Here is a 13197-nt window from a genome sequence, read left to right as displayed (position 1 = left end):
TACATGTTTCAATGCCATTCTCCCAAATCTTCCCACCCTCTCCCTCTCCCACAGAGTCCATAAGACTGTTCTATACATCAGTGTCTCTTTTGCTGTCTCGTACACAGGGTTATTGTTACCATCTTTCTAAATTCCATATATATGCGTTAGTATACTGTATTGGTGTTTTTCTTTCTGGCTTACTTCACTCTGTATAATAGGCTCCAGTTTCATCCACCTCATTAGAACTGATTCAAATGTATTCTTTTTAATGGCTGAATAATACTCCATTGTGTATATGTACCACAGCTTTCTTATCCATTCATCTGCTGATGGACATCTAGGTTGCTTCCATGTCCTGGCTATTATAAACAGTGCTGCGATGAACATTGGGGTACTCGTGTCTCTTTCCCTTCTGGTTTTCTCAGTGTGTATGCCCAGCAGTGGGATTGCTGGATCATAAGGCATGTCTATTTCCAGTTTTTTAAGGAATCTCCACACTGTTCTCCATAGTGGCTGTACTAGTTTGCATTCCCACCAACAGTGGAAGAGGGTTCCCTTTTCTCCACACCCTCTCCAGCATTTATTACTTGTAGACTTTTGGATCGCAGCCATTCTGACTGGTGTGAAATGGTACCTCATAGTGGTTTTGATTTGCATTTCTCTGATAATGAGTGATGTTGAGCATCTTTTCATGTGTTTGTGAGCCATCTGTATGTCTTCTTTGGAGAAATGTCTATTTAGTTCTTTGGCCCATTTTTTGATTGGGTCATTTATTTTTCTGGAGTTGAGCTGTAGGAGTTGCTTGTATATTCTCGAGATTAGTTGTTTGTCAGTTGCTTCATTTGCTATTATCTTCTCCCATTCTGAAGGCTGTCTTTTCACCTTGCTAATAGTTTCCTTTGATGTGCAGAAGCTTTTAAGGTTAATGAGGTCCCATTTGTTTATTTTTGCTTTTATTTCCAATATTCTGGGAGGTGGGTCATAGAGGATCCTGCTGTGATGTATGTCAGAGAGTGTTTTGCCTATGTTCTCCATTTCTTCTATTCACTTACCATCATTCTTTCAGCTCCCCTATCTGTAAGTCTTCTCACTTCATATTTTGGCATTTACAATATGTTTTCCACAGATTCATTGATGAACAAATAATGTATTAATTTTGGTACTCACATTTCTCATTTCTTTCTTATTTTCTACCTTCAGACTATTTCAGCTTCTTCTCTACTGATTGAGTCAATGGATGGAGTAAATGACTCTATGGTATCTGAATTTGTACTAATCAGACTTTCAAATTCATGGAAAATGCATCTTTTTTTTTTCTTCTTTTGGTTCTTTTTTGTGTTCTACATGGGAATCATCCTGGGAAACTTCTTTGTTGTATTCACTGTAATTATTGACTCACATTTACACTCTCCTATGTACTTCCTGTTGGCCAACCTCTCTGTTCTTGATCTAGGTCTTTCCTCTACCACAGTACCCAAAATGATCTCTGATCTTTTCACTAACTGCAACATCATTTCTTTTATAAAATGTATGACACAGATATTTTTCATTCATGTCATGGGTGGAGTTGAGATGATGCTGCTCATAGCCATGGCATTTGACAGGTATACTGCAATCTGTAAGCCTATCCACTACCTGACAATTATGAGCACCAAAATGTGTGTTTCCTTTGTAGTGGTTGCCTGCATAGTGGGGATAATCCATGCTGTATCTTAGTTTTGTTTTTGTCATAAACTTGCCTTTTTGTGATCCCAATAAAGTAGACAGTTTTTATTATGATTTGCCTCGGGTCATGAAACTTGCTTGTGTAGACACTTACAAGCTAGAGTTTGTAATTATTGCTAATAGTGGCTTTATTTCCATGGCTGACTTCTTCTCTTTAATTATATCCTACATTTTCATTTTGGTCACATCTGGAAACCTTCAGGAGACTTATCCAAAGCATTTGTCACACTGTCAGCTCACATTACTGAAGTAATTTTGTTTTTTATGCCATGTATGTTTCTCTATGTGTGGTTTTCCCTGCAACATCACCGGATTTGTTTATTGCTGTCTTTGCCATCACCCCTGTCTTGAATCCTGCCATTTATACATTATGAAACAAAGATATGAGAATTGCCACGAGAAGACTGGGCAAACGGATTGTAGGCTCTAGTGGGATCTTATATGAATGGAGCAAATCTAGAATACAAGACACTTTAGGCTCACCAAAAACACTGAGAGTCATGTGACTATCATCATTACTATGCTAAGAATTACTATTTTGAATGATAGTTCAACAAAGGTACACCTGTAGAATCGGATGTGTCAAATCAGAGTTGACTTTATTTTGCCAATTACAGGGAATAAATTGACTTCATCTACTTTCATGGAGAAGAGAAAACTGAGCTGATTTCCAGGTGTAAACTTAACATTCAAATACCATTTTCTGTGTGACATTTCTTGCATCTTTCTTTACTAGGTGTGATTACTGTCAATTACAAATAAATATCTCAAAAAGTGCTAGAAATTTCTCATAGCAAAATAATGGATTAAATAGATAAAATGTAAGTTTAATTATGGGGAAACAATGGAAACAGCGACAGGAGTTGTGATTGACAGGGAAGCCTGGCATGCTGCAGTCCATGGGGTCACAAAGAGTTGGACACAACTGAGCGACTGAACTTAACTGAAGTTTAATTATAAATAAAGTATATTTTTAAATTTTCTATCTCAATTTTAGTTTGATTTAAAATAAGAATAAAATCAGCTATGTATTTCCTATGTTAAGCCTTGAACTCAACACTTGACTATACTTTGAGCTTTTTTAGTTTAGGATGCTATTTCAATTTTGAGTTTAGACTTGAATGAGATTTGAATGACTGCAGGTAGAAAATTTTTTAACACTATCAATACTTTAGATAAATACAGACCAAAGATTTTTGGACTCTTTTCTGTCATTCTGAAAATGAATGTCTTCTAATATTCAATCAGCCTGCTGCTACTCCTGCTGCTAAGTCGCTTCAGTCGTGTCTGACTCTGTGCGACCCCATAGATGGCCTCCTACCAGGCTCCTCTGTCCCTGGGATTCTCCAGGCAAGAACACTGGAGTGGGTTGCCATTTCCTTCTCCAATATTCAATCAGTCTAGTTTATTCTTTTTTTTTTTTTTTTTTTTTTTATTTTTAAACTTTACATAACTGTATTAGATTTGCCAAATATCAAAATGAATCCGCCACAGGTATACATGTGTTCCCCATCCTGAACCCTCCTCCCTCCTCCCTCCCCATTCCATCCCTCTGGGTCGTCCCAGTGCACCAGCCCCAAGCATCCAGTATCGTGCATCGAACCTGGACTGGCAACTCATTTCATACATGATATTTTACATGTTTCAATGCCATTCTCCCAAATCTTCCCACTCTCTCCCTCTCCCACAGAGTCCATAAGACTGTTCTATACATCAGTGTCTCTTTTGCTGTCTCGTACAAAGCATAGCCATAATAGCTGTTTCACAAGATACTAATCACCCAAAGATGGCATTTAGAGGTCCTGGTTTCCTTGAATATGTTTTCTTATCTATCAGACTATCCCCTCCCACAAGAGTTTATGTATCTCAGTTTGATAGCCTTGGATAAACGGAAAGCCAAAAATGTTGAGGCATAATCAACTTAAATGAGGATTTCTACATCTGGAATATAAAGGTTTTGTTGAAGATACACATAACCTTTTTTTTTTTATATGCTTCTATTGTTCTGGAAATAAAATCTGCTCAATTAAAAAAATCGAAAGCTTATTTTTTGTCCTGTGTTTTTTCAGAAATCTACAGTTACATCTCTGACTTTCTCATATAAATAAATCAACTATACTTCTTTTTAATTTTTTTTATTCATCTGGACAGGAATTTTTTTTTGCTTAATTATCGCTGACAACTCCTTCCTTTAAATACTCTACTGGGCCTCTGAAACACTACAATCTCCTGGTTTCCTCGTACACCTTGGGTAATTCCTTCCCAGTATCTGTTTGTTGCGTTTCCCTCATTTGCCCAACCAACAAACTTAGGATTCCTCAGAATTGTATCTTTGGCCTATTCTCACTTTGTATTCTGTCCCTAGATGATATCCATTCCCACAGTTTTCATTACTATGCCTAGCTTTTAGCTTGGGGCTCTCAAAGCCAGGTTACTAGTTCTTGAGTTCCTAATCCACAAATCTATCTTCTTACTTGGATGCTTCACAGACAATGCCCACTCAGCAGGTATACAACTAACATGTCTCCTTTTCCTCACACCCCTTCTTTCAAAGTTACAGCAAATGGGTCAAACACCCAATTGCTCAACTCAAAATTTGGTGTAATAATAGACTGTCTATAAAAGAGACATGTGGACTCACTTATAGAAAAAGGCAAAGTGGTTTAAGAGGCTTTACAAATAGCTGAGGAAGGAAGAGAATCAAAAGGCAAGGCAGAAAGGCAAAGATATACCCAACTGAATGCAGAGGTCCAGAAAATGGCAAGGAGAGATAAGAAGGCCTTCTTAAGTGAAGATTGCAAAGAAATAGAGGAAAACTATAGAATGGTAAAGAGTAGAGATCTCTGTAAGGAAACTGGAATATCAAGGGGAACATTTCATGAAAGGATGTATACAATAAAGGACAGAAACAGTAAGGACTTAACATCAGCAGAAGAGATTAAGAAGAGGTGGCAAGTATAAACAGAAAAACTAGACAAGAAAGATCTTAATGACCCAGATAAGTATGAAGATGTGGTCACCTACAGCCAGACATCCTAGAGTATAAAGTCAAGTTGGCCTTAGGAAGCATTATTATGAACAAAGCTAGTGGAGGTGATAGAATTCCAGCTAAGCTATTTCAAATCCTAAAAGATGATGATGTTAAAGTGCTGCATTCAATATGCCAGCCAGTTTGGAAAACTCAGTAGTGGACATAGGGCTGGAAAAGGTCAGTTTTCATTCCAATATCAAAGAAGGGAAATGCCAAAGAATATCCAAACTACCATACAATTGCACTCATATCACATGCTAGCAAAGTAACGCTCAAAATCTTTCAAGCTAGACTTCAGCATTATGTGAACTGAGATGCACAAGCTGGGTTTTGAAGAGACAGAGGAATCAAAAATCAAATTGCCAATATTTCTTGGATCATGGAAAAATCAAGGGAGTTCCAGAAAAGCATCTACTTCTGCTTCATTAACCAAAGCCTTTGACTCTGTGGATCACAACAAACTGAAAAATTGTTAAAGAGATGTAGAGTACCAGACCACCTTACCTGTCTCCTGAGGAACCTGTATGAAGGTCAAGAAACAAGTCTTAGAACCAGACATTGAACAATGAACTGGTTCCAAATTGGGATAGGAGTATATAGTCACCTTTTGGTCCCAAATTGGGAAAAGACTGTATATTGTCATCCTACTTATTTGACTTACATTCAGAATAAATCATGTGAAATACCAGGCTGGGTGAATCACAAGCTGGAATAAAGATTGCCAGGAGAAATATCAACAACCTCAGATATACAGATGATACACTCTAATGACAGAAAGTGAAAAGGAAGTGAAGACCCTCTTAATGAGGGTGAAAGAGGAGAGTGAAAAAGTTGGCGTAAAACTCAACATTCAAAAGACTAAGATCATGGCATCCAGTCCCATCACTTCATGGCAAACAAAGGGGGAAAAGTGGAAGCAATAACAGATTTTATTTTCTTGGGGTCAAAAAACACTATGGACAGAGACTGCAGACATGAAATTAGAAGATGCTTGCTTCTTGGAAGAAAAGCTATGACAAACATCAGTTCAGTTCAGTCACTCAGGCATGTCCGACTCTTTGCGACCCCATGAATAGCAGCACGCCAGGCCTCCCTGTACATCACCAACTCCTGGAGTTCACCCAAACTCATGTGCATCGAGTCGGTGATGCCATCCAACCATCTCATCCTCTGTCGTCCCCTTTTCCTCCTGCCACCAATCCCTCCCAGCATCAGGGTCTTTTCCAATGAGTCAACTCTTCACATGAGGTGGCCAAAGTATTGGAGTTTCAGCTTTAGACTGGTCTCCTTTAGGATGGACTGGCTGGATCTCCTTGCAGTCCAAGGGACCCGTAAGAGTCTTCTCCAGCACCACGGTTCAAAAGCATCAATTCTTTGGCGCTCAGCTTTCTTCACAGTCCAACTCCATATCCATACATGACCACTGGAAAAACCATAGCCTTAACTAGACGGACCTTTGTTGGCAAAGTAATATCTCTGCTTTTTAATATGCTTTCTAGGTAGGTAATACTTTCCTTCCAAGGAGTAAGCATCTTTTAATTTCATGCCTGCAATCACCATCTGCAGTGATTTGGGAGACCCAAAAAATAAAGTCTGACACTGTTTCCACTGTTTCCCCATCTATTTCCCATGAAGTGATGGGACCAGATGCCATGATCTTCGTTTTCTGAATGTTGAGCTTTAAGCCAACTTTTTCACTCTCCACTTTCACTTTCATCAAGAGGCTTTTTTCTTCTTCTTCACTTTCTGCCATAAGGGTGGTGTCATCTGCATATCTGAAGTTATTGATATTTTTCCCAACAATCTTGATTCCAATGTGTGCTTCTTCCAGCCCGGCATTTCTCATGATGTACTCAGCATAGAAGTTAAATAAGCAGGGTGAAAATAACAGCCTTGATGTACTCCTTTTCCTATTTGGAACCAGTCTGTTGTTCCATGTCCAGTTCTAACTGTTGCTTCCTAGCCTGCATACAGGTTTCTCAAGAGGCAGGCCAGGGTCACAATAAACTATTCCACAGTTTATTGTGATCCACACAGTCAAAGGCTTTGGCATAGTTAATAACGCAGAAATAGATATTTTTCTGGAACTCTCTTGCTTTATCAATGATCCAGCAGATGTTGGCAATTTGATCTCTGGTTTCTCTGCCTTTTCTAAAACCAGCTTGAACATCTGGAAGTTCACAGTTCACGTATTGCTTGCTGAAGCCGGCTTGGAGAATTTTGAGCATTACTTTGCTAGAGTGTGAGATGACTGCAATTATGTGGTAGTTTGAGCATTCTTTGGCATTGCCTTTCTTTGGGATTGGAATGAAAACTGACCTTTTCCAGTCCTGTGGCCACTGCTGAGTTTTCCAAATTTGCTGGCATATTGAGTGCAGCACTTTCACAGCATCATCTTTCAGGATTTGGAATAGCTCAACTGGAATTCCATCACCTCCACTAGCTTTGTTCGTAGTGATTCTTCCTAAGGCCCACTTGACTTCACATTCCAGGATGTCTGGCTCTAGGTGAATGATCACACCATCGTGATTATCTGGGTCATGAAGATCTTTTTTGTACAGTTCTTCTGTGTATTTTTGCCACCTCTTCTCAATATCTTCTGCTTCTATTAGGTCCATACCATTTTTGTCCTTTATCGAGCCAATCTTTGCATGAAATGTTCGCTTGTTATCTCTAATTTTCTGGAAGTGATCTCTAGTCTTTGCCATTCTGTTGTTTCCTCTATTTATTTGCATTGACTGCAGAGGAAGGCTTTCTTATCTCTCCTTGATATTCTTTGGAACTCTGCATTTAAATGGGTATATCTTTCCTTTTCTCTTTTGCTTTTCACTTCTTTTTTTCACAGCTATTTGTAAGGCCTCCCCAGACAGCCATTTTGCTTTTTTGCATTTCTTTTCCATGGGGATGGTCTTGATCCCTGTCTCCTGTACAATGTCACAAATCTCCATCCATAGTTCATCAGGTACTCTGTTTATCAAATCTAGTCCCTTAAATCTATTTCTCACTTCCACTGTATAATCATAAGGGATTTGATTTAGGTCATACCCAAATGGTCTAGTGGTTTTCCCTACTTTCTTCAATTTTAGTCTGAATTTGGCAACAAGGAGTTCATGATCTGAGCCACAGTCAGCTCCCAGTCTTGTTTTGGCTGATGGTATAGAGCTTCTTCATCTTTGGCTGCAAAGAATATAATCAATCTGATTTTAGTGTTGACTGTCTGGTGATGTCCATGTGTAGAGTCTTCTCTTGTGTTATTGTAAGAGGGTGTTTGCTATGACCAGTGCATTATCTTGGCAAAACTTTGTTAGGCTTTGCCATTCTTCATTTTGTATTCCAAGGCCAAATTTGCCTGTTAATCCAGGTATTTCCTGACTTCCTACTTTTGCATTCCAGGCCCCTATAATGAAAAGCACATATTTTTTGGGTGTTAGTTCTAAAAGGTCTTGTAGATGTTCATAGACCATTCAACTTCAGCTTCTTCAGCATTACTGGTTGGGGCATAGGCTTGGATCACTGTGACAAACATTGACAGTGTTTTAAAAAGTAGAGACCTCACTGCCAACAAAGGTCCATATAGTCAAAACTATGGTTTTTCCAGTAGTCGTGTATAGATGTGTGAGTTGGATCATGAAGAAGGCTGACCACCAAATAAATGATGTTTTTGAACTGTGGTGCTGGAGAAGGCACTTGAGTGTCCCTTGGATGGCAAGGAGATCAAACTGGTCAATCCTAAAGAAAATCAACACTAAATATTCATTAAAACAACTTCAGATGAAGTTGAAGCTCCAGTACTTTCACCACCTGATACGAAGAGCTAATTCATTGGAAAAGACCATGATGCTAGGAAAAAGTGAAGACAAAAGAAGGGGGAAACAGAGGATGAGATGATTAGATAGCATTACCAACTCAAAAGACATGAATTTGAGCAGACATCAGGCAATAATGGAGGGCAGAGGAGCCTGATGTGCTACAGGCCATGGGGATGCAGTCAGACATGACTTAGTTACTGAACAACATCCTCGTAATCCACAGTGGATTAGTCCAGGATTCCCCCACAGACAAAAAAATCCGAAGATGCTCAAATTCCTTTTACAAAGTCATATAGTTGTATAAGGTATTTGCATACAACCTACACAAGTGTGGGAAGGCCTTCTGAGACAAGAAAAGTTTCATATGATACCACATCATCCACATGGGAGAGAAGCCCTTCAAGTGCATGGAATGTGGGAAAGCCTTCCACCACAGGTCACAGCTCATGATGCACCAGCGGATCCACACCAGAGAGAAGCACGTGTGGGAAGGGCTTCTGTGACAGCACCAGACTCATTCAACACTCCATCACCCATACTGGGGAGAGGCCCTACAAGTGCCTCAAGGGTGGGAAGGTCTTCTACCACAAGCCATACCTCAACAAGCACCAGAGGATCCACAGAGGGGAGAAGCCCTATGTATGCACTGAGTGGGGAAAGGCCTTCATCTACTGCTCCACTTTTATCTTACATAAAAGGGCCCACACTGGAGAGAAACCCTATGAATGCAAAGAATGTGGAAAGGCCTTTAGCAATCGGTCAGGCCTCAACTGGCACTTCACCATCCACAGTGAAGCGAAGCCCTACAAGGGCACAGCGTGTGGGAAAGCCTTCAACCACAAGTCATACCTCACCAGCCACCAGCAGATTCACAGTGGAGAGAAGCCCTACAAATGCATGGAGTGTGGGAAGGTCTTCTGGTGGAGCACAAGCCTCATTCAATACTCCATCATCCACACCAGAGAGAAGCCCTATGAGTGAAGTGAGTGTGGAAAGGCCTTCAGTCACAGCTCATCCCTTACTGAGAATCAAAGGGTTCATAATGGGGGAAACCCTGTCAATGTAACAGATGTGGGATGACTCTGCACACTTATGTAGTTCCACACTTAAGAGTTCAACCTTTAAGAACTCCCTCTGGGGAGAGACACCTGCATGTAACCCCTGAGGAAAATCTGAGGAAGGAATAGCTTACTCAGAATCTAATCATTCATACCCAAAAGAAATCCCCTCATTTTTCTTCCCTGTGAAAAAACCTATTGCAGGATATCAGTTTTCATCCAAAGAGTCATGTTAGAAATGGACTCAGCCTAGAAACATTCTATATCTGAAAATTCACACAGAAGAGTGGCCCAATCTTTATTGTGCATTTAGCAGAGAATTCAGGCACATCTTCCTCCTCAGTTTACACTGCAAAATGATCTCAGGGACACTTAAACAAAAGAGGGGGAGACATGAGAGAGAAAAGAGAGAAATACAAACACAGCTTTCATATTTCCATGATAAGCCTATGGCATTTGTCATCCCTTAGTTTATTTGAGGTAAGAGGAGCATTGTTGCAGAGATCAGAGGACCTCATTCCTTTTATTTATCTGGTATATACATGCATTGCTGCCCATTGCCAGGAGAGTTAAACAGTTGAGGGTACATCTTAAAAGATTTACTGAAAGCCACCTTTGCTTCCTAGTAGCTCAGATGGTAAAGCATTCACCTGCAATGCAGGAGATCAGGGTTCTGTCCCTGGGTCAGGAAGATCCTCTGGAGCAGGAAATGACAACTCACTCCAGTATTCTTGCCTGGAGAATTTCATGGACAGAGGAGCCTAGTGGGCTACAGTCCCTGGGGTTGCAAGAGTCAGACACAACTGAGCAACTAACACACACACTACACACATTCTTCCTTATACTTGAAATCTTCTAGACTATTTATAATATCTAATAGAATATAAATGCTATGTAAATATATGCCAGCATGTGGCAAATTAAAATTTTGCTTAATGGAACTTTCTGGAATGTTTTCCAATATTTTTGATCTGGAGTTGGTTGAACCCTCACATATGGAACTAGAGATATGGAGGGCCGGCTGTATGTACCACAATTTCTTTATCTACCCATCTATCAGTGGGCACTTAAGTTGTTTCCATATATTGACTATTGTGAAAACTTCTGCTACGCACATGAAGGTGCAGATATCGCTTTCATTAGTGTTTTTGTTTCTTCTGGTTTTGATTTATCATTGTATATAAAATCATATATGGATTATATGATAGTTTTAATTTTTAGGAACCTCTATAGAGGTTTCACTAATTTGCATTCCCACAAAACAGTACACATGGGTTCCCTTTTCTTCAAATTCATGTCATCACTTTTTTATTTCATATCTTTATGATAATAGCCATTCTGACAGATGAGAGGTGATACCATTGTGGATCTGATTCACATTTCCTTAGTGATGGTTAACATCTTTTCATGTATCTGTTGGACAACAATATGTCAGTTAATAGACAAAAATCACTAAATGGGAATAAATCAAGAATGGTTATCAGAATATGCCCCATGCATAAAGCCTAAGGCTTGTCTCTTGAAAAAAAAATATTGATAAATGAACCTCATTCTCTCCCGGTCAATGAACGAGGGTGTCAGGAAGAATTGTGAATGACTTCTTACCCTTCCCCACCTCAGTAACTGTAAGTGAGTTTGTGGTTCCACATTTTCTGTTCCAAATGGTACTTATTTCTTGGCCATCCAGCACATTATCTCTCTATATATAAAGGAGATATTCTTACGTCTTCTTTTTTTTCTTACTTCTCATCACCAAGTAACTCTTCTGATATTTTTTCTCGTGGGAAAATTAACATGACTTGTAGACCTGGTTCCCAGGAGAAATCAATAAAATGGTTACTAGGGACCTCAGAATATCAATGGGTCCCCCAAACCTAGTGCTACTAATTAAGTATAATCTCACTGGGAAAAAAAACTTATATATTTTTGTCCTAGAGGTGATTATACTACAAAGCAGAAATCAAAATTATTGTGTTTCAACAAATGCATCCTAGAAAAGAAGAGGTAGGTCATAAAAATTTACCTAATACTGAACCATATCACAGCAATCTCATATTTCTCTAGCACTTTCTTTCTTTTCTCCACTTCCAATTATTCCCAATCCTTTTGACACCATTCTTCACTAGATTATATTATGCCTGAAGAAGGGACCAATATTTATGATGGCTGTCTTTGGTGAGTTAGTATCTCAAGGTTCCTGCATCTCTCACCATCTTCTTCATCATCTTATAAGATGAAGTCCCTGCATTTCCCATTGTGGAGACTGAATATGCCCATATCTTGCCCATTCCATTCCCATCCATGCTTCAAACAGATTACCATTTGAAGTGACTATTTGCCCTCATATGAAAATGATTGGATTCAGTTAGTTCCCTCTATTTGGCATATTTGATAAACCCCTCAATGATATTAGTGATGAGTGGATCAAGAATTAAAGAGAGTATGATAAGAATGAACATGGCTTAATAGAACTTGTGTCCATTAGTTCTGTAAGTATTCTATAACCAGTGAGCTAAGGTGGTTCAGGGTAGAAATTAAAAGAAAAAAATAATGAATATGGTATATCAGTGAAGAACTGAGTTTTGAACAGCTTTCCTTCTGTGTGTTCTCAATCCTAAGGTGGTTATAATTTCTCTTGGCTCCTTAGAGGAGAGGGAATTTTTAATCACGGAAGTCAGATTACCTACATTCCATCTGATTTTTTGCTTGAAAAAAATATTTTGAAAAGGTTTCCATGTTCTAAATGTTAGAGCCAAAATATCCAACAGAGATAGCAACCAACTTTTATGAGACTCTGCCTCCGGAGAAGTTCTGAGTCTTTAATGCTTTCTAAGAAAGCAAAACAGGACTTCCCTGGTGGCTCAGATGGAAGAACGCAAAAGAAATGAGTATTTTAAACTTGTTTGGTTATACTCTTCCCTCTAAGCAAGAACTCAGTATTTCAGAATTAACTAGCTAAATATTAGAACCAATTCCTGATAAGTTTTAAACAGATTAATCAGTACACATAGTGTATGTAAAGTTATAAGAAAGTTTGATTTCACTCTGCAGTATGCCTTTTTACCTTTTCTTTTTAGACATATTTCTTCACTCAATCTTATCTGTTTTGGAAAATATAAGGGACTATTGGAAAGAATAAAATTCAATTGACAAACAAAAGTTGGAAAGCTATTAGTGCTTTCCCACTGTTTTCAGTGTATGACTTATCTATTCCAAATAACGAACAAACCAGGATTCTATAGAATGTCACATATATTAACATTTCTCTAGAGAAGGAAGCAAGTACATATCTGGTCCAAATCTGACATAAAACATCCAGAGTTTTCTTCATGTACTTCCAGTAATTGTCATTCACCATCCAAGAAATGGTGGTTTAACCAAGGCTAATAAAACTATTAAACTAGTGCCAAAAATGCTAATACTACTCTAACCACCACATATATGCATACTTCACTGCCTCCATAAATCTCAATGCTCTTCTTTTTCATTTTCTTGGCCCTGTTTCTCTCCTTTCATTTTCGCTTTTTATCACAAATATGTGGTCAGTTTAGAAAAATATAAAATACAGATATTTAAATTTTTAATATTAAAA

At 38.7% G+C, this 13197-nt stretch overlaps 1 pseudogene; it reads left to right on the top strand.

Moving 5' to 3' along the window:
- Positions 1 to 1215: 1215 nt before the first annotated feature.
- Positions 1216 to 2213, top strand: LOC102391774 (annotated as a pseudogene).
- Positions 2214 to 13197: the final 10984 nt, after the last annotated feature.

The sequence above is a fragment of the Bubalus bubalis genome, chromosome 11, assembly GCF_019923935.1.
Source record: "Bubalus bubalis isolate 160015118507 breed Murrah chromosome 11, NDDB_SH_1, whole genome shotgun sequence".
In the NCBI taxonomy this organism is placed as follows: Eukaryota; Metazoa; Chordata; class Mammalia; order Artiodactyla; family Bovidae; genus Bubalus; species Bubalus bubalis.
This window is presented reverse-complemented; position numbering and strand designations above follow the sequence as displayed.